We start from the raw sequence: 20,617 nt of genomic DNA on the forward strand, positions 1-20,617 counted from the left end.
ATGTTTGTTCTTTGAAATAATATGGATAAAATGTAATAATCTTTCTAATATATTTTGCAGGGGTCATGCATACACATTATCCAGTGAGCGTGATCAGCCCTGACTCAGTGTCGGAGTATTCAGTATTAAATGCTCCATGGTAAACACTGAGTGTAACAGGGGAAGCAGCAGCCGTCAGAGGGGTGTGGGTTGAATGAGATCCTTCTGCTACAAAAACATGAGCTGCCGAGTGTGATGGCTTTCACAGCCACGGAGAAGATAGCTTTACAGTGTGTGAGACCGTGTGTGTGCACGTATTCGAGTGTGTGTGTGTACCCACTGCGCTTATATACGTGTATATACCCTGCAAGCCCTGGACCCAGTATCTGCATTAGACCAGTACAGAGGCATGTTCTGAGGAGGAAGGTTTAAGCCAGGCGTTCTCTATCACCTGTCTCGGGGGTCACTCCACTGTTAACTCCACTCGGACAGCAGGATCATGTCGGCCACGCAGGGAGCAGCTCGACTCATAGACCTACAGGCACCCCACTAGCATGTAGCTCTAGTACTCCTGGCCATGTTTGGAACAGACCCCCACCCCAACCCACCCCACCCGCTAAGCTGCAGCCGCTGTCGCCCGCCACTATCAAGTGCAAAAATAACCAAACACATCGGGTCACTGCCAAACGAGCAACAGGAGGATAATTAGGTCTTGACCTCCAGGGAGAGCAGCTGCAGGATGGTAGGAGGGGGGATGCAGGAGGGTGCCGCGGTCCTCAGAGTTAAAGTGTTTCTGGGGTGGCAGGGAGAAGTCACCTCCGCAGCCAGGACGGACATCCAGGACGGACAGCCAGGACGGACATCCAGGACGGACAGCCAGGACGGACATCCAGGACGGACAGCCAGGACGGACATCCAGGACGGACATCCAGGATGGACAGACAGGACGGACATCCAGGACGGACAGCCAGGACGGACAGCCAGGACGGACAGCCAGAACGGACAGCCAGGACGGACAGCCAGGACGGACAGCCAGAACGGACAGCCAGGACGGACATCCAGGGCGGACAGACACATCTCCTTACTGCTCCTCTTTCTCAGACTACTAAACTCAGATCTTCTGCTGCTGGCTACAGGCCCTCCCTCCCTCCACCCACCAGACTGGCTGAACTTTATGTTTCACACCACAGACTCACAACTCACAACTCTACCAGTGCTTGTGTTACAAACGACGCAACCAAACCCTGGGCCACTAAACAACACAGCAGACACTCGTATTCACCTTTGGTCTCAAACTGAAATGCCAAATCACAGACATTCAGTTTAATTAGGTCATTCCTGTTTGCTTTTTGAAGACTATTTTTGCAGTAACCATTGCATATGTAATCCCAAAAGACAGTAGTTAACCAATGTGCTATATGTAAACTAAGTGAATGATTCTGAGTGACATAAATAAATATATCATAATATTGTGTTTAATTTGGGCTCTTTGGCATAAACAAAGTGCTCTACTTTTGGCCCTAGTAGTATGCTGATATGACAAAACCATGCAGGGCACACTGTGTGTTCCAGAGCAAAGGTTTACGAATGGAAACCTTCCACAGTATTCCTTCCACAGTATTCCTTCCACAGTTGGCATTCTCTTAAACTCTTCTCTGGCCTATTTCCATATTCGCATGTAGGCTCTGATTTTCAAGAGTGTTATTCTAGATTCGAGAAGCTCCAATGGCCGTTGACAATGTGACCGTGGTCCTCGCAAACACAAGGGGCGCTCACCAGGCCACCGCTCCGGTCCCCTAAACACAACAAGGTGTGAGAGTTGGAGCCCTGCTGAGCTGGTGGCTTCTGCCTGTGGGGCTGCAATGTCCCCGCTCCCAGACAGGGACAAATGTAGACAGGTACCCTGCCTGGCCCTGTGCTGCAGGGTTGGGCTGCCCTCCCCTCCCGTCTGTCTGTCTGTCTGTCTGTCTGTCTGTCTGTCTGTCTGTCTGTCTGTCTGTCTGTCTGTCTGTCTGTCTGTCTGTCTGTCTGTCTGTCTGTCAGTGAGAGGAGGAGGCAGGCAGCGCTCGTCCATCTGTCACCACACTCAACAAACAGTATTCCTGTTCAGGAGCTATTGTAGCTCTACTGACTGACTTCAACGACAACAAAACAACTCAAGAGGACCGCACACAAAACTGTCTGAGGCCTGGGTTCTTGTCACTTCTTTCCTTTAAAAAAATGCTTGTCGGTTTATACTGCTTGACGATCACTGATTGGTCATTTCACTTGAATCCCATAATGTACACGCACTCTATTTCCATGACGACTGAACAATCTTGACTCACCCGCTGTCTGTGATTTGATTGAAACAGTGGACCTCTTTTGACAGAAAGCATGCCTTGATCAGGGTTCTTAATTTAATCCTTAAGGAGAGTTCCTCCACATGGCAAATGCTACTATGGCTCCCGAAGGCTTCTGGGAGTGACCACGGCCTGGCTGGGAGGGCCGAGACTTCTGGGGCGAGAGAGGGAGGAGTCCTGCCCTCCTGGCCTGTCTGCAACTACCGTGAGATTACTCACAGCTGTTTAATCTGACCAGCTAAAGGACGCACATACACACACACACGCACGCACACTCTGGATTTCACTTTTAATACATTAGAAAGTCTGCTCTGTCTGAACCCCCCCCACCCCCATCTGTGGCCCTCTGTGCTCCCATTGTGCTGAAGGACAGGAAGACTCGCGCCAGGGGAGAAACAGAGAGGGAAAGACAGAGTGAGATGGAGATACTAGTAAAGAGAGAGAAACAGAGTTGAGGGTCCACACCTCAACAGACTTCCTGGGTAGAGCTGTCAATCCCCCTGCATGTCCACCTGACCACAGCGTGTGTCCCGTTGCCTTCGCTGGTGTTTTCCTCTGTCTAATTAAAGAACCATGGCATCGGAACACCACAGTGGATCCTGTTCAGGGGAGTGGTACAGGACGTTCTGGTCCGTCCTCTTCTTCCTTCCACGCAGCCCTTTTATCTCCCACTCAAAGTGGATCTACACAGTAATCAATACAGAAAATAGATTTGACCCAGGATACAATGCTGCTTCATAGACTCCCTGAGGATTTGGGAGCCCGGCACCGTCTCTGGCTTTAGCTGCAGCCCACAGTGTGCAGTCAAAAGCTTCTGATAATTATACTGTTGTCAGTCTCTCCTGTACACAGCTGTATGTTTCACGTAATCACGCCTAAAAATGGCTTTCAGGGAAGGAACGGTCAGTCAGCATTCGGGGTTCTAAAAATGGTTTCAGTTCAGTCCTCTCCTAGTGTGCTGCAAACAAGATGAAAAACGATTCAGTGCGAGATCACACTCCAGTTTGTCATTCTGGAGCTATTTCTGGGTCTCTTTATAGATTTCAGGACATGTGCTTTCACTAAAACCACCAAACACACGAGAAACCATCACGTAATGACAGGCCATTAAGAGCCTGGTTGGATGCTGGTAGTGTCTGTCTCTGTATTCACATGGCCTGTCCTTCACCGTGACCATCAGAACAGAGCTACTGTGACTGTGCCTTCGACGCGGACAGACTCCGAGATGGTCTCCAGAGATCTTCTCTTGCTCCTAATACCCCCGAAATCTCTCCCTGTCTCTAGCGCGTTCCCTCTCTCCCTCTCGCTCTCTCCCTTTCTCTGTAATTCCCCCAGTCTCCAGGAATGCTGTTGTTTTTAATTTCTCCCAGCTGCTCTGGCTCGGTGCCCGCCCGCCTGCCTTCCCACATCTGCTCCCCATCAGGCCGCTGAGTAGTCCACACAAACACAGGCCTCACATCAAAACATGGGGATTAGAGCCCTGCGCCTCGGCCCCAGGACCCCGCACCCAGGGACCCCCGCACCCCTCTCCCTAGCCCCCCTCCAGACTCCCTATCCCATCGCCCCTCTCCTGACCCAGGGATTGACAGAGACCCTGGGCCTGCATAGCCCCCTTAGCATGGGAGTGGGTGGAGGCACCATAAAGAATAGACTAGGTCTGACGGGAGGGAGATGTTGGAGCAGAGGGATAGTGGGTTAGATAGTGATCAGACATGCTGGATGGAGGAGCCTGGCTGTGATGATGATGTAAATGTCCTCCTGGCTGGGAGAACTCAGTCAACTTGTCTGAATGGCAGACAGCCCAGCCACCAATCTGCCTCTCTCTCTCTCTCTCTCTCTCTCTCTCTCTCTCTCTCTCTCTCTCTCTCTCTCTCTCTCTCTCTCTCTCTCTCTCTCTCTCTCTCTCTCTCTCTCTCTCTCTCTCTCTCTCTCTCTCTGTGTCTCTCTCTCTCTGTCTGCCTCTCTCTGTGTCTGTCTCTCTCTCTGTGTCTGTCTCTCTCTGTCTGTCTCTCTCTCTCTCTGTCTCACTCTCTGTGTGTGTGTGTGTGTGTGTGTGTGTTAGAAACCAGACTTGGGATCATCTTGAGCTGATTTAGAGTTCAGAGGCTTTAGGTTCACTAATGACATGGTGGGAGAGAGAACACCACCAGCCCCATCCACAGAAATGTACAAGCACGGAACAAGCAGAAACAAATACAAACGTTACCCTGTTACTTGAGAATCACTGCGATGCTACACAGACTGGGCTGAACAAATATGTTTAGTAAAAACAAACATTCAGTGGGGAATAAATGTCTGTTTAAAAATCGAGAACTGAAAGGCCCAGGGAGAAAATGCATGTGTGTGAACGTGTGTGTGTGTGAACGTGTGTGTGTGTGAACCTGTGTGTGTGTGAACGTGTGTGTGTGAACCTGTGTGTGTGTGAACGTGTGTGTGTGAACGTGTGTGTGTGTGTGTGTGTGTGTGTGTGTGTGTGTGTGTGTGTGTGTGTGTGTGTGTGTGTGTTTGTGTGGAATGAAAGATAGACAACATAGGAAAAGTTAGACTGAGCGACGGCAGGAGCCTCACAGCGCATACAGTAATAACTCACAGAATATATGTTAAAACCATTTAGGGTGTGGCGGCAGTGCAGCGGTGACCCATGTGGTGTGTAATGGCTGAGACCCCAGCTGTGTGGAGGAGGAGGAGGAGGAGGTCCTCAGACACTCCATTCATCCATCTGAGGAGGAGGAGAGCAGAGAGGGATGAGGCCAGACACACTGGTTCCTGGGCTGACCTAGTTACCACTGAGTTACTGGGCAGAGGACACGAGCTGACCAGGCCAGACCCGGACAGGGTCAGTGTAAAACGGTCTAATACACAGGAGAGATCCGCTCTCTCCTCGTCTGCACCAGTCAGAGACAGCGGATACAGTACTCAGATGTCTGAGACATGAGGCATGGCCAGGTAGAACAACATGGAAAACAAGGAACCAATACTGCTACTCCCTACTCTCTACTTCTCTGTTTATGTTTAAATAGGACTCCTAGTCTCTGAATTGTTCAGTGCACCAGTGTGTATTCCCTTACGTCTTTGTGCTTATTCATTTACTGACTACATTACTGTTTATTCCTCCACCTCTCTCCATTCCCTCTCTGTTTGCTGTTTCTGGGTAATGTGATGTTATTGGCGGGCTGGTGGAAAAGCCAGCTCTTGATTTGAACTGTGAGGGAGAGAGGGTTGATGGAGAGGGATGATTTGAACTGTGAGGGAGAGAGGGTTGATGGAGAGGGATGATTTGAACTGTGAGGGAGAGAGGGTTGATGGAGAGGGATGATTTGAACTGTGAGGGAGAGAGGGTTGATGGAGAGGGATGATTTGAACTGTGAGGGAGAGAGGGTTGATGGAGAGAGATGATTTGAACTGTGAGGGAGAGAGGGTTGATGGAGAGGGATGATTTGAACTGTGAGGGAGAGAGGGTTGATGGAGAGGGATGATTTGAACTGTGAGGGAGAGAGGGTTGATGGAGAGGGATGATTTGAACTGTGAGGGAGAGAGGGTTGATGGAGAGGGATGATTTGAACTGTGAGGGAGAGAGGGTTGATGGAGAGGGATGATTTGAACTGTGAGGGAGAGGGAGACTTCAGGGTGATGGTGACGAAAACGCCCTGACGAGGGACCTGCGTTTCAGAGGCGGCTTCCTTCCCACCCAACACAACAGCACTTGCGAGACAAGTTTCGGTTCCCTGCCCCTCCGCACTTTCGTGTGCCTGTCATGTGGCGCTGACGTCAGTGATGACTGTTATTGATATAATTGTATTGAAGTCTAGCGGCCATCTGTTCTCTTCGGGGAGGGCGTCCCTCGGCAGTGAAGTGGTTACATGCAGCATATCGCTACTCACAGGGAAAAAAACGTCCTTTTCACATTTTCCCAATGGCTGCTAATAAAATCCAGATGTTCCATGGAGCTCTGTTTCTTTCTTCCTCCCTCCCTCTCTACTTCTCCCCCCCATCCCTCCCTCCCTCTCTCATTCTCCCCCCCATCCCTCCCTCCCTCTCTCCTTCTCCCCCCCATCCCTGCCTCCCTCTCTCCTTCTCCCCACCATTCCTCCCTCCCTCTCTCCTTCTCTTCCCTCCCCCTCTCCTTTTCCTCCCTCCCTCCCTTCCTCTCTCCTTCTCCTCCTTCCCTCCCTTTCTCCCCAGCCGCTAACCCAGAGCCATTCCTAAATAAAGGAAAGTATTTGTGACATTCTGCCGCGACGGGCCGTGCCAAGAACAACTCCCCGGCCTGGCCCATCTGGAGTGTATTAGGACGGCACTGGGCACTGGCACCGGCACCGGCCCGAGACACAGAGACGAGTGTGCGGCCACTCCGAGGGAATCACACAAACACACACATACCAACAAGAACTAACTGGCCTGTTGTTTGGACCCGTCAACATCATAATTTGAACAAAAAATACGGCCTCTGCAGTTTGCACCAAGCTTCTACTCATACTGGCAACACAACAAAATGGAAGAAAAGCTGGACTTCCAATCGTACCAGACAAGTCCACAGCTGTGTGCTCACAAGCAGCTAAACCATAAATTCTCAGGTGGACTTGTTGCTGTATTGTTTGTATTCCTGCTGTTGCGGTTCTATCAGACCCATTCAGTAGGGGACGGCGCTCAGAGTGCGTGGGGCTGGCTGGCTGGCAAGAGGCTCCAGGCCCACTGTAAAAAGCTCACACCTGAACATCAATAACTGTCATCTCCGCCACCTGGGGACCCGCCAGCGCCACGGGCACACAGCCGTCACCAGCACATCTGCTAACGCTGAGAGAGAGGGGGGGAGAGAGGACCCAGAGCAGAACAGAGAAAAACACCACAACATGGCGGAGAGAGAGAGAGAAGAGAGCGTGGGGGAAGGCACAGGGATATATAAAGTACACTATAAAGACATAGAAAGACAGAGAGATGAAGAGAGGTGGAGAGGAAAGGGTTGGGTAGAGGGAGGGGAAGCAAAAAATAAGACATGGAACAGGAGAGAGAGATGCAGGGAGGAGAGGGGGGTGCAGGGAGGATAGGGGGACTTATTTGGCCCAGTTCCTCAGAGAAGTTATCTTCCTTTGCTCCTTCTCACAGGAGGCAGCCTCAGCCTCTCTCTCTCTCTGTGTCTCTCTCTCTCTCTCTCTCTCTCTGTGACTCTCTCTCTCTGTGTGTCTCTCTCTCTCTCTGTGTGTCTCTCTCTCTCTCTGTGTGTCTCTCTCTCTCTGTGTGTCTCTCTCTCTCTCTCTCTCTGTGACTCTCTCTGTCTCTCTCTTGCTCTGTGTCTGTCTCACTCTCTCTGTCTCACTCGCTCTCTGTCTCACTCTCTCTCTGTCTCACTCTCTCTCTGTCTCACTCGCTCTCTGTTTCTCCCCAAATTGAGTTGATACTTAATACCTTTCCAGAACAACTTAGAATATTTTTATTTATTTATGTTATGATTAAGATTTATGACAATTTCATTACCGTTGCCTAACTTTGGCCTATTTAACAGTAACGGTAATGGCCTTGCTTTTCCCTAAACACCCATACTATTCAAATTATGGGGGAAAACCGTGCCAAAAATTACCCTCGATCGGAATCTGTTTATACTGTGCACTTACACAAACAAGCTCCCCTATCAAAACACCTGCAGCTTCAACGAACACCAATTAGCTCATCAAGCTTTTAATTACTCTGTTAATTGCATACAGGCAGCATGAAGGGTGGCTTGGGAATAGGGCGAGGAGCCCTCCTGAGGACCCGCCTTGACAATCCTGACAAAAACAAAGAAGAACTTTGCCAATGACAACATTGACGCTCAGGCTGCTGTTAACAGCCTGGCTGCCTCGTCGTCATTGTCCCATCAACCATCTGCCACGGGGCTGTATGACATCACTTCCTGTACAGGACTCTAGCATTTCCTGCCTGAGCCAAACTGGGAGCAGAGAGCGAAGGGAGAGAGCGAAGGGAGAGAGAGAGAGAGAGAGAGAGAGAGAGAGAGAGAGAGAGAGAGAGAGAGAGAGAGAGAGAGAGAGAGAGAGAGAGAGAGACAGAGAGAGAGAGAGAGAGAGAGAGACATGTAGTGAGAGTGTGAGTCCATCTGCGAGCTGTACATCTGGGTTAGTTCAGATTGGTCATGGGGAGGGGAAGGGTGAGCGAGCGTGGGAATATTCCTCACATAAGTGTGGGCATGGGGGCCATTGTCTCTGTGGGAGAGTTAAAGAAGAGGTCCATACTGTCCAGTGATCTGCTCTCAGTCTGTCACAGAGCACCACCATCCTCTTATCTGTCCAGACCTTCACACTCAGAGCGATGTCAGTGAGATTACATGGGAAACGTTTGCGTCAGGTACCAATATAGATTGGTTTCCCCTGGGCCTTATGCACTTTGTTTGGCTGTTATGAATGATGCCTTCAGAGCCCTCATAATGCTCGCTCTCTCAGCTCCCAGATGCCCCTCTCTATGTGGAGAGGCCATATCCCCATGATCGTCTGACTTGCCTTCCTTCCCCAATCCCAGCCTGAGCCCACAGGCCCCATCAGCCCCCTTCCAGACGCCTTTAAAGTCATTGTGGAGAGGAGTGTGGGTGAACACTTAATAACTTTAACTCTATCTCCAGTCAGCATTCCCCTCTCTCTCTCTCTCTCTCTCTCTCTCTCTCTCTCTCTCTCTCTCTCTCTCTCTCTCTCTCTCTCTCAATCTATGTGTTAGAGGCTCTAGAGGCTGCAGCAGGCAGCAGGAGAGTGTGTTTGGCTGAGGAGGCGTATCCAGGAAACGGTGGCAGGCCCGGACTTCCTGTGTGACAGGTGTGCGATGGGAACGGGGACGGGGGTCTGACAGCTGCCGTCTCCGCTCTCTGTGTGTTTCTCTCTCTCCTCTCTCTCTGGTCAGCTGCAGCCCAGACCTGCTGTGTTTGCTCTGCCTCTTGCGTCACTACTGCTGCTCGTCGCTGCTATACGGAGCACAAACCTACCCCCCCCCTGACACACCCACCTCCCGACTGACCACACATGGCCTGTCCATCTCCGTCTAACACATTGAGTGTGTTCATTTTTTATATATATATTTTTTTTATACAGTTTTTGAATCAGTGGACGTGTGAAGGCCCATTGTCTCGTTCCTCTCTCTCATTCTGTGTCTGCGCACAGCGAGCACAAACAGCCAATTGACAGCGGCACCTAAGAGACCAAAGAAGCAACATCAAGTCTTGCTGTTCTCACCTCCTCTCAGTCGGCAATGTTGAGAACTGGAATCATGTATTTCATTCAGAGCTAAACGGCTGTTCTGTCTGTCACCACTGACACCATCTCCATCTCTGTAAGGGCTCCCCCCGGTCTGTGACTCCCTATCTCATACCACTTCGTTTGCCCCAAGGCACATGCACAATAGCTCATGACATTAGCGGGGAGGCAGACACATAGCGGGTAATCTGTGTCTCTGCTATTCTCCGTCACCGCCACCCCATAGGTAGCAACCCGCCTGCGTGGGGACTCCAATCAGGGGAGTCATGTGACAAGTTAAACAGAAGGTTTGACAGCTTCTCCCCCGCAAATCTCCATTTAGCCCGAAGCAGGCAGCACTGGAAGCTCCTGAAATAAATACCAGTGTTTCCTCTGGGACCCGACTGACGGCTGGAATCCACCGTTCAAACCAGGGCCTATTTCCCCCCCCCCAAAAAAACAGTGAGAGGGAGCAGTCATATAGATGGCCCTATAATTGGCAAGGTAATAGTGTTTGCTAATAGGCTAATTAAAGTAACCTGCTTCCATTCACACAGTGGTGATACAGGCCTAGCCCCTAGCTCACCGTCATGCATAGACAGAGAATCCACACAGAGATGCTCCTCCTGCCTGTGTATCTTCTAGTCTACGGCAACTGCGGGGTTAACTCCTGCCTCCGTCTGTCCAGGTTTCTCTCACCACTGTCTCTTCTACTCCTTCAGAACGCTGGCCCTCTGCTCTGGGGAAAGTGTCCTCATATGTCTTTGTTTATCTCCCCCCGTCTCTCTGGCTCTCTCTCCAACTTGTAAATGTCTTCCTCATTTCCACTATCCCTTTGTTATTCTCTCTTTCCCCCCCTCCTGCCCATCTGCCTCCTTCGTTCACTGGTATTACCACTGTGTTGTCTGTCCTCTCTCCGGATATTTCAGAGACTGCTGGAGAACTTTAGCCCCCCACCCCCTAAATCAAAGTCCCCCTGCAGGGATTCAGCCCTAAGGTTTCCTTGGACAGATAGGCCCCCCCTCGAAGCACTTTAGTTTTTTTTCTCCCAAAATTCTGACATCAATAAAATCTCGCCCCTCTTTCCACATTTCATATTAAATCCCTGATCTGTGTGGGAACTGAAATGTTCTCCCAGTGAAGTAACAGTTTAGGAACAATACAGCACCTCACATCCTAAGTAGAGGATGTGAGGGTGTGAGTTAGGGAGGCTGGGCGAGAGATTAAGGTCTGCATAAGTAACCGGGAACACAACGGCACTCGGCTCAAACCCATTTGAAGAATGGCGGAACCATCTGTGGCAAAACTTCTGTTTCCACGAGATAACAGCTTTCTAATTCCACAAATATGTGGAGAGGCCATATCCCCATGATCGTCTGACTTGCCTTCCTTCCCCAATCCCAGCCTGAGCCCACAGCCCCCATCAGCCCCCTTCCAGACGCCTTTAAAGTCATTGTGGAGAGGAGTGTGGGTGAACACTTAATAACTTTAACTCTATCTCCAGTCAGCGTTCCCCTCTCTCTCTCTCTCTCTCTCTGTGATAAGGGGCTGGCTGAGGGTGAGGCGGGAGAAAAGGGAGGAACTCATTATATCAGAGTGTGGAGCAGCGATATGAACTTCCCCGCTGTATGTTTGATTAAAAATTGCTCAGTGCTACAGCAGATTATTCCAGCGTGTTTCCTGTGTCTGTCCCTAATCTGCATATCCTATGGGAAGTTGGGAAGAGGGAGGGAGGCTTAACATGAAGTGTCTCTCTTTCTCTCTCTGTCATGAGTGTTTTGGCTATAGCTGTCGCCAGTTCACAGGCTCAGTTCTCATAATGAAGTCAGTGTCAGTGATACAATCCATCTGCGTTCACAGACTACACCCCTTGGTTATTCAATGTCACAAAAGAGAATACTGTGTCTGAGGTGCAAGGTTCAAATCAGGGGTTTGTTAATGTGTTCTCTATTTTACTAACGCCGTTGAGCGCTAATTTCATCCAAAACACAACAATAATCATTTTGACTGATTCCTCTTAAAACAGGAAAGCTCAGCTCTGACACCTGAGATCAGCAAAACAATCAGAGGACAATTCACCGTAAGCATTTATCCTGCGGAGACACGACAAGGTTAAAATAATACGTTTAAGATGAGATTTATATCTTCTCTCAAAGTAAAACAATTCTTAGCAAATGTGATATGGTTCTTGTAACGCTACACTCCGTACCATGGGAAATAAGAGAGGCCCCTTTTCTGTGTAATAATAACACAAAGGAAATGTATGCACAGAATATCTTGTTTTGAGTGAAAGTACAGTATAGTACAGCATATGTTTGTTCTGTAACAAGTGAGAGTGTGTATCCGTGTGGGCGCTGTGTGTCTGTGTCTGTGTGTGTGTATATATATATGTGTGTGTGTATAGTGTGTGTATAGTGTGCGTGCATGTGGTTTAGACGTAACTCTCAGCTCCCACACTGCGGTGCCAATGCGTTCCTCATTACTCCAGATGTTTGGGAGCTGGACGGCTCCTCTGCTCTCTGACATTCTGATTCTCCCCTGAGAGACCATGTCACAGTAATGTCAAACACATGTGGAACACACTGGGGCTCCCAACGCCAGAGTCTTTCCCACTGTTTGGACGGATAAACAGGGAGGGAACCATAGCGATCGACCGCTGGTCTGCCTGCGCCTGAACCCATCACTATGGGCTCACTGGCACCCCAACAGGCAGCTTGGGTTCCCAAGGCTGGAGCCTGCCCCCTTCAATGGGCAATAAGAGATACCCACAGAGGCCCGCAAACATGTCCCAGCATGCCTCCATGGGGTTTTAAAATATATTCCATCCACATTGCAGAACTATATGTACAGTTATATAATACACGTGAACAATGGCCCTTATCACTCTTACCAGAGAACAAGACTTCACTGTCGATCTCAGAACCCAGTGATTTGAGACACGATCCAGTCCAAAACACTATCTCAGTGTCAATGTCTCGGTCTGCATCTATCTTCACCCACACACACACTGACGAGCGCGCACACACACACACACGCACAGACACGCGCGCACACACACACACACACAAACACACGTTACCTAAGATTATGGATTTCTCAGCTGCTGCACTTTTCATCATGGCCAGACGCTGCCAGATAAACAAAAGAGAAAAAAAGCCCTGTACTTCTTATTTAGCTCGTCCAAAGAAAGCATTTCTCTGTTCGAGATGAATTTCGTCTCCCTGGGAACGTAACTGGCACTTGAACGCGCTCTTTGGCCGCTAATGTTCAAATCATGGGAGAGGACAGAGCTGTGTGTGAGATACCAGACAAATACATCAAAACAGTTGGGTGCTCACACCCTGACAGCTCTGACCTGTGTGCATGCAGTCTCTTGGTGCGTAGCCTCTTCGGGTGGTACCCTGGTCATGTAATTGCACAATAGTATTAATGCATTATAGGAATTAGGTTCACAGGGTAATCTGCCGGCTGCTTACAGGTTGGGATTCCAGGACAGTGGAACATTCACGGTAAATCCACTGTTGCACACAACACACAGGTGGCTTACAAACCGCAGCCTCTGCGCACTGGGCAAATCAGCCCACGCAGAGTTGCTTGCTGTGTTCTTAATTCACTGTTATACTCAATGCCTCCCATATACTTATGCTGACCAATCTCCTACTTAGATTTAGTATACACTATTGTCTCTACTCTCTATAATAGGTTACTCAGAACTACATTATACTACATGTGCATACACGCATATGAAATGGATTATTTTTTACACAGATGAGAATCTAGTCATCCTGTTGTCATGGTAGTGAGTGTTGCTATGGTGCGTTTGTGCACAGTACAGTATATGCCGTATTCAGGGATGATGGCTCTGGCAATTGTCGTTTGGCCTGTGAGTCCAGGTGTCTGTGTGTTCTGCTGACCAGCTGACCCTCTCTCCTCTCCCCTCCACAAACACACACACACACATACTCTGCCGGCCGGCTGCGTGCTCCCGCCCACTGCCATCTGCTCCTCTCATTAATTAGAAGACGGCCAACTTCACCTGCACCGCCCGCACTCAAATTACAATAATTACCTGTCACATGCACAAGCCCGCCACCCCGCTCCCCACCACACTCCCCACCACGCTCCCCACACCGCTCCCCACCTCACCCCGCTCCCCACCACACTCCCCACCACGCTCCCCACACCGCTCCCCACCACGCTCCCCACCTCACCCCGCTCCCCACCACGCTCCCCACCCCACTCCCCACACCGCTCCCCACACCGCTCCCCACCGCACCCCGCTCCCCACCACGCTCCCCACACTGCTCCCCACCACGCTCCCCACCCCGCTCCCCACCACGCTCCCCACCTCGCTCCCCACCACGCTCCCCACCCCGCTCCCCACCCCGCTCCCCACCATGCTCCCCACCACACTCCCCACCACACTCTGGCTGCAGGTCACTGTGCTGTGACATTGTCACCTGGCGAACCAACCGGCACGGGGACCAGGCAACAGACACTATCACCAACAAACAACATGGCCTACCCTGCCATGAGTGACCAATAAGGACGCTCTCCTGTGTAACTAAGTGAATGTCACAAATAATCTGTATTTTTCTTTTTTAAATACAGTATGCAAATCACATTTTATTACATTTTATTGCTATTATAAACTGGTTACCAGCATAATTAGAACAGTTAAAGTAAATGTTTTGTCATACCCGTGGTATACGGTCTGATATACCACGGCTTTCAGCCAATCAGCATTCAGGGCTCGAACCACCCGGTTTATAATAGTATATAACCCCCTGGTCATAGCTTCAATATGTTTCTGTTACCACTGTGGGGTGAGTTATGATGCCTCAAAGTGGGGCTCTTAGGGTCTATGAGGACTGGTGTTTGTCCGGCAGCAGCCAGCGAGCTACACACTGCATGGTCTGCGTCTCTGCTTCTGTCCAGAGGAGGCCGGTGAGACTCCATCACTGCACTACAACATCTCTCTATTGGCATGTGGCTTTGGCACAAGAGCACGTATCTCGTTTAAAAAACATTTTTTTCCTCCTGTGGTATTTTTCCGTCTGCCCATTAAACGGGAGGGAGACATCCATACGAGTGTGGTAGTAGCAGAGACGGAATAAACTCCAGTGGGGTAATGAATGGTTTTCTTTAAGAGAGGCACTTAATGATGAAGTGGGGACATCTGACTTTGGAGAAGAGTGGCGGGCGGGGGGGATGTTTGGTGGTAATGTGCGGTAATGCTGAATGGCTGTAGTGTGGTTTCACCTTTGGATCTCTCCATCTATTGTCTGTCTATTATCAGCTGTTCAATTATTCAGCTGATCTTTACCGCCAGGGCCAATTAAATAGTAAATTCATGTGATGTCCTGCAGAGAAAATGTCCTCTGTTTTCACAGAGAAGAATCCACTGATGGATATCAGAGTTCGTGCAGGCTCAAGTGAGTGACTTTTTGGCCAAGATGAGTCATCTACACAGAGTAATCTTTCTTTAAGTTATATTTATTCATCTTTCATACACTGAGTATACAAAACATTAAGAACACCTGCTCTTTCCATGGCATAGACTGACCAGGCGAATCCAGGTGAAAGCTATGATCCCTTATTGATGTAATCTGTTCGATCCACTTCAATCAGTGTAGATGAACGGGAGGAGACAATTGAGACGTGGATTGTGTATGTCTCAATTGAATGGGTGAATGGGCAAGACAAAGGATTTAAGAGCCTCTGAACGGGGTATGTGAGTAGGTGCCAGCCGCACCGGTTTGTGTCAAGAACTGAATAACTGTTTTTCACCCCCAACAGCTTCCTGTGTGTATCAAGAATGGTCCACCACCCAAAGTACATCCAGCCAACTTGACACAACCGTGGGAAGCATTGCAGTCAACATGGGCCAGCATCCCTGTGGAACGCTTTCGACACCTTGCAGAGTCCATGCCCCGACAAATTGAGGCTGTTCTGAGGGCAAAATGGGGTTGGGTGCAACTCGAATATTAGGAAGGTGTTCCTAATGTTTGGTATACTCAGTGTATATCTAGTTTAGAATGTCTTCTAATTGTATTTCGTTTGAGATGTTTCATTAAATAATATTGCTTCCAACCCAATTCATTTTGTCTTTCACTAGGCTAGAGCAATGTTGTTACTTTGTCTGTCTGGCAGCAATGCCAATAGGCTGTCTCATCGATGTGCTCTTCTTCTACTCTCTGACGCCCAATACAGTTCTGCTCACTCATTATCCTGGCTGGCACAGACACCAGCTCCATATTGCATTTTCTGGCCTTGAAACTGAGAGGCGCCGTTTTTGTGAATTGAATATCTGGCAATTGACCCACTGTGGAGTCAGATCATCACACCCAGGAGATGAGAGATCGGCGTAAGTGCATGGGCTGAGGGTGGTTCACGTGCGGCCAGCTGTCTTTCACCTGTGCACCGCTAAAGGGGAGAAGAGAGGTGAGAGAGGCCTTTCAATTCCAGGCCACCTATTCCAGAATTTCACACCATGGGAGATGATCAGGTTATTCCAGGTTATGTGCACATGTTAGCCTAGGCTTCTATAAATGGTTTGGCCCATTCAGTTTGTGTGCAATATATAATCTACCGTGCCTCTGTAACACATGATAATATAGTATAAATATATATAATAAAATAATATATCACAGCCCATGAGATGTAGGTTATTTACTGGCCCTTCCTCTGATTTGTGACAACAGGGCAGGGCCTGGTCCGAATACTTTGAACATGCATCCTTCCTTCAATCACGTATCACTCAAGGAAGGCGCCCACAAGATATCAAAACAAAACCAAGGCCTAAGCCTACGATCCAAACGCATTACTACTTTCAGTCAGTACTTTGATGTGGGAGTTGTGGTGAGGTACAGGTACCACCACGGGAAGAAGACACGAGAGACGCTAGAGTACAAAGCCCTAAAAACCACAACCCGACCCAACAACTGTATATTTACGCCTCCATGTTCCATGACACAAGGAGTTTCGCGCGCTCTCATCTGCACCAGCAAAAACACCACATCATGTGCCGTTAGTTTCATTAATGTAGGCCTACTATATCTGGGAGAACGAATTTATCTAAACACCACCTGGATCCAGAGGAAGGCAGACGCGTTATGGCCCCACATTTGCTATAAACAAACATTGCTAGGAAATGTGCTAAAATACATAGCCTGTATTTATATCGACGTATAAACGTTTTAACTTCTCTGTTGTTTGAGATGAAATATGCCTACTAGTTATTTATACTAGTTTACCATTAATATTATAGACATATGAAAAGTTGTCTTATCAAGTGTCTGATATGGCTTATTGAAGCTACAATGCTTTCAATTTGGCTGATACATTGTTGCCTCTTCATCACAAATTCTACATCAGCACAATTGTTTTAGCCTATAATCTTATGTTTTTCCAAATAAGAGAACCACCATCCAATAGGCCACATCGAATGCAGTGTCAAAATAAAACCATTCATATGGAAACATTTTGATTCAACGCCATCAATGGGGAAGCACTGAAACTATACTGAACACTAATGTTTACTGTTTAATAACATGAATGAAAGCTCCTGTAAAAATAGCTGACAATGCGGAAAACCTGAACAACGAAAGTAGGAGTCAACAACTTTATGCAAAAAAGTCAAGAAAAACGGTATAATAACACATTATTTCTAATCGATAAGGGAATTGTATTATTGCCCTTGAAAATCTAACTTTTTACATGTTATTTAACATAATATAGGAAGAGTATTGGTTATAATTAAAGATCTGCATAATAATTTATGCAGTTATATTAACATCAGGGACATGTAAAATCACGTCTTTACCATGCTATGCTACCTAGCTAAATAGTGATTATCACCAAACCTCACCATCTAGCCTCGCCTATAGTTCATAAAATAAGTGTCAAAATTCAAGAGTACAAAATAGGCTACAAAATAAAATGCAATATGTGCTTCATGCCAGAAGCAACCGTGTCCAAACGTCTCTCTCGCATCAAACAAGCACACAATCAGTAGGCTATAATTTATAATTTGCAATAAACATGTAGCCTAATAGTGTGACTTACTTTGTGAAGGTCGGGTTCAGGCTGAGGTAATTGCAGCGAAGATAATCCAAACCAAAGAATGACGATTATAACGCCCCGATCCTCATTATTTGGAAGAAAGGATAAAGCCTTCGGAGATATTGAACACCATTCACAAAGGTGTTATTCCTTCTCTTTGATAATGAAAGATATTGAGCGAGAAAAAAATGATCAATTCGACACGTTTACAGTCAAACAAAAAAAAAATTGTTTCCTTTGGATTCAAAGCGGTGTTGTTGACTTTTCGGTTCAATAAATTATGAGGTAATTCACTTCTTAGATATAAATTGAAAACTATATCGCAAAGCTAGACAGAGATTTGTGATCCTTTAGTACATAGAAGTCTTTGGTCTACTGTCCGTTTTCGATGGTAAAAACCAACAGTTTATCTGGATTTTGAGGGGGGGGGGGGGAATCACAACTTCTCTTCGTTATCTAAATGTGAGCTGTTTTAGATCTCATTTTCTGTTAGCAAGGATGGGCTAATACAGTAAAGAAACCACAGTGATAGTTGATTTAGCTATGTATTAACATTTGTGCTCACCGTCGGCAAACTGATACAAAATATAAATATTTTGTGTTATCTTAAAATTGTCAGAGAAAATAGGCTACTTCACAAATCCTTGTCCGATGCGCGCGGTAGGCTACATCCAACGTAAAAATATGAAATTCATTTGGGCATGGATCCGCTTGTTCCAAATGCTACTCCTCGGTAGACGACTTTGAAACCGTTGTTTGGCACACAATCGTCCAAATTACTTTACAATATCAAGTCTTTATACATCCGTAAAATTAGTCTCCCTTTGTTTGATCATGTCAAAGCTGAATGAATCACTCGGTTTTGCTCAGCAGACACCACGCTTCTCAGACCGTCATTGCCAACCGATCCAACTGTTCAGGCATATAGGACCGCTCATTCCACTGAAACAATTGGCTTGAGATGCTGTTGTCAACTCCAGTCAGTAAAAATCTTTTATCATATTTCGAGCGCCTAAATGGTTGTCTTTGTTTTCGCTCATTTCGTGTTTTGGTTCATTCTGTAGTTTTCGATTATTTTGAGCTCGCGGGTCTAGTGTGCAGTCTTGTGATTCTCTCTATCCCTCTGTAGCCTTCTGTCTGTGTTTAAATCGCCATCTGGAGCAGGATGCGTACGGAGCTCCTAACCTCTCTCTCTCTCGCTCTCTCTCCCTCTCTTTCTCTCTCTTCAGACCTACGAGTTGACAGCCACATTTCTGCTCGATGCTGCAATAGCATTGACAATTGACAGCACGCGTCTTATCTCCATATAGTCAATTTTTTTCTCGCATATTGAAACTCATGAAACTATGACCTCATGCACACACACACACACACACACACATACACACACTGTGCACACATATAGGCTATTGATTTATACTTGAAACAAGTACAGAAGTTACATCATGTTCTTTTGTAAATTCTAGAAATACAATGTATTCCCCACGTGAGGTTTTTACTTCAGCCCGATTGTATTTATTAACTCTCTTCACTGTCATAGGCCTATTTTATGTGCAAAGAAACAACGAATATTTGTAGCTTAGTGTTAAGTTAGCCTAATTCCATACTTTAGTTTAGGAGATATAGCCGACATCAAATGGTCGGGGGGGTTTGATAAAGTATAAATACGGGCGCCTACAGTAGGCTATAATACCAGGTATGCATTCTAGATTGTCTTGACATTTTCCCCATAGAGAATCATTTTCCCCATGTCTACCCAAGGGGGCCGCTGTTTCCTCACATCAGCAGACGCCAGCTCTAAAACCACCTCACTCGTCGCCTAGGCAATCTCTCCATGCAATGCCATCAACATCATCTCATAATTTCTACCAATGGCCTCACAATTAACTGCTCGTTCAGACGCTTGACAATCAGTGGACATTTTCCTCTTACTTCTCAATAGACAATGGTAGAAAATAAATACAAGATTTCTGCTTTAGCCTAGGGAGGCCTAATCTTGTTCCCAAGACACTTTCACCCATGCGCAATTTGCCTGGGCACGAGGTTACTATATGGTCAAGACAGTATTTATTCATTTTCACCAAAGAATACAAGTGATAGACAACAATATAGATACAAAAATATATTTTTTGAATACGGTGTGCAGTAGCTATCACAAAAGGTGATTTTGGCTGAAAGGTGTCTGTAAAAATAATATAGTCAGAGGTTGGATTTGCACCTCCAGAATCTGCAGGCAAACACCATAGTGCGACTGTTCTACGGTCATTCCATCCGACATCCTCATAGTGTGTGTGTGTATTTGAGTTAATGCTGTATTTTTTGTAATGGCATAGGCAGTTGGCCTATCTGCATACATATGATGGCTTTGCGTTTACCACAAATACCAATGCCTAGTTTACCATGTAGGCCTATTTGCATTAGCACAGTGGCCTATCCCAATTGTAGCTCCCAGACACCGGCAATTTGAAAAATTCTAAAAGTAAATGGTGCTCATTTATTGATGCGTTGAACCGCCGCGCGCCATAGTTGAAAAACTTTGTGCTAAAACGATGACGTCATATCTGCCAGGTTCATCTGGTTTCACTAGCTGAGAATTCTACACCTGTGTGCCCTTTACGCTTGGTTGCAGACACAGAGGAAGAGGGGTAGCCTACTGAAGACAAAACAAACACTCTCCTCCTAACCTCTACTATGTCTATAGAACAAACAAAGTCAGTCAAGAGTACACAGAGACAGCTGCTATCCAGTGTGTCCTGTCTCACCAGCCTGTCAGGTGTCCGGAGTGTGAGGTGTCCTCTCAGATACAGGTAAGGGGAACTGTCTAAAGGGGATGAGTTGTTTCTGTGTATTACTGACCATTTCAGATGTCAAACAGGTTATACAGTTGGAGGTAATCCATCACAATGATAATCTTTATGATAATTGATATGATTAGTGAATGGCCACAGACCCATAAGCAAACCAGTAGGAACAGGGATCTCTATCCGCCATTATAACCAAGCATAAGGGACTGGAGTGAGTGAG

At 47.4% G+C, this 20,617-nt stretch overlaps 1 protein-coding gene across 7 annotated transcripts in view; it reads right to left on the bottom strand.

The window, feature by feature from the left end:
* LOC139575936 (protein CBFA2T3-like) overlaps positions 1–20,617 on the bottom strand; it is a 66,789-nt gene that overhangs the window by 40,178 nt on the left and 5,994 nt on the right. The window contains exon 1 of one of the 7 annotated variants that reach the window (XM_071401419.1): positions 17,597–19,241. The exons of 5 other annotated variants lie outside the window; for them this stretch is intronic. The gene's annotated coding sequence lies outside the window, so the exon portion shown is untranslated. Of the gene's footprint in view, positions 1–4,911; positions 5,242–17,596; positions 19,242–20,617 lie in introns of those variants that run through there. One more of the 7 variants, XM_071401420.1, reaches the window with a different exon arrangement.

This window comes from Salvelinus alpinus, chromosome 5 (assembly GCF_045679555.1).
Source record: "Salvelinus alpinus chromosome 5, SLU_Salpinus.1, whole genome shotgun sequence".
Lineage (NCBI taxonomy): Eukaryota > Metazoa > Chordata > Actinopteri > Salmoniformes > Salmonidae > Salvelinus > Salvelinus alpinus.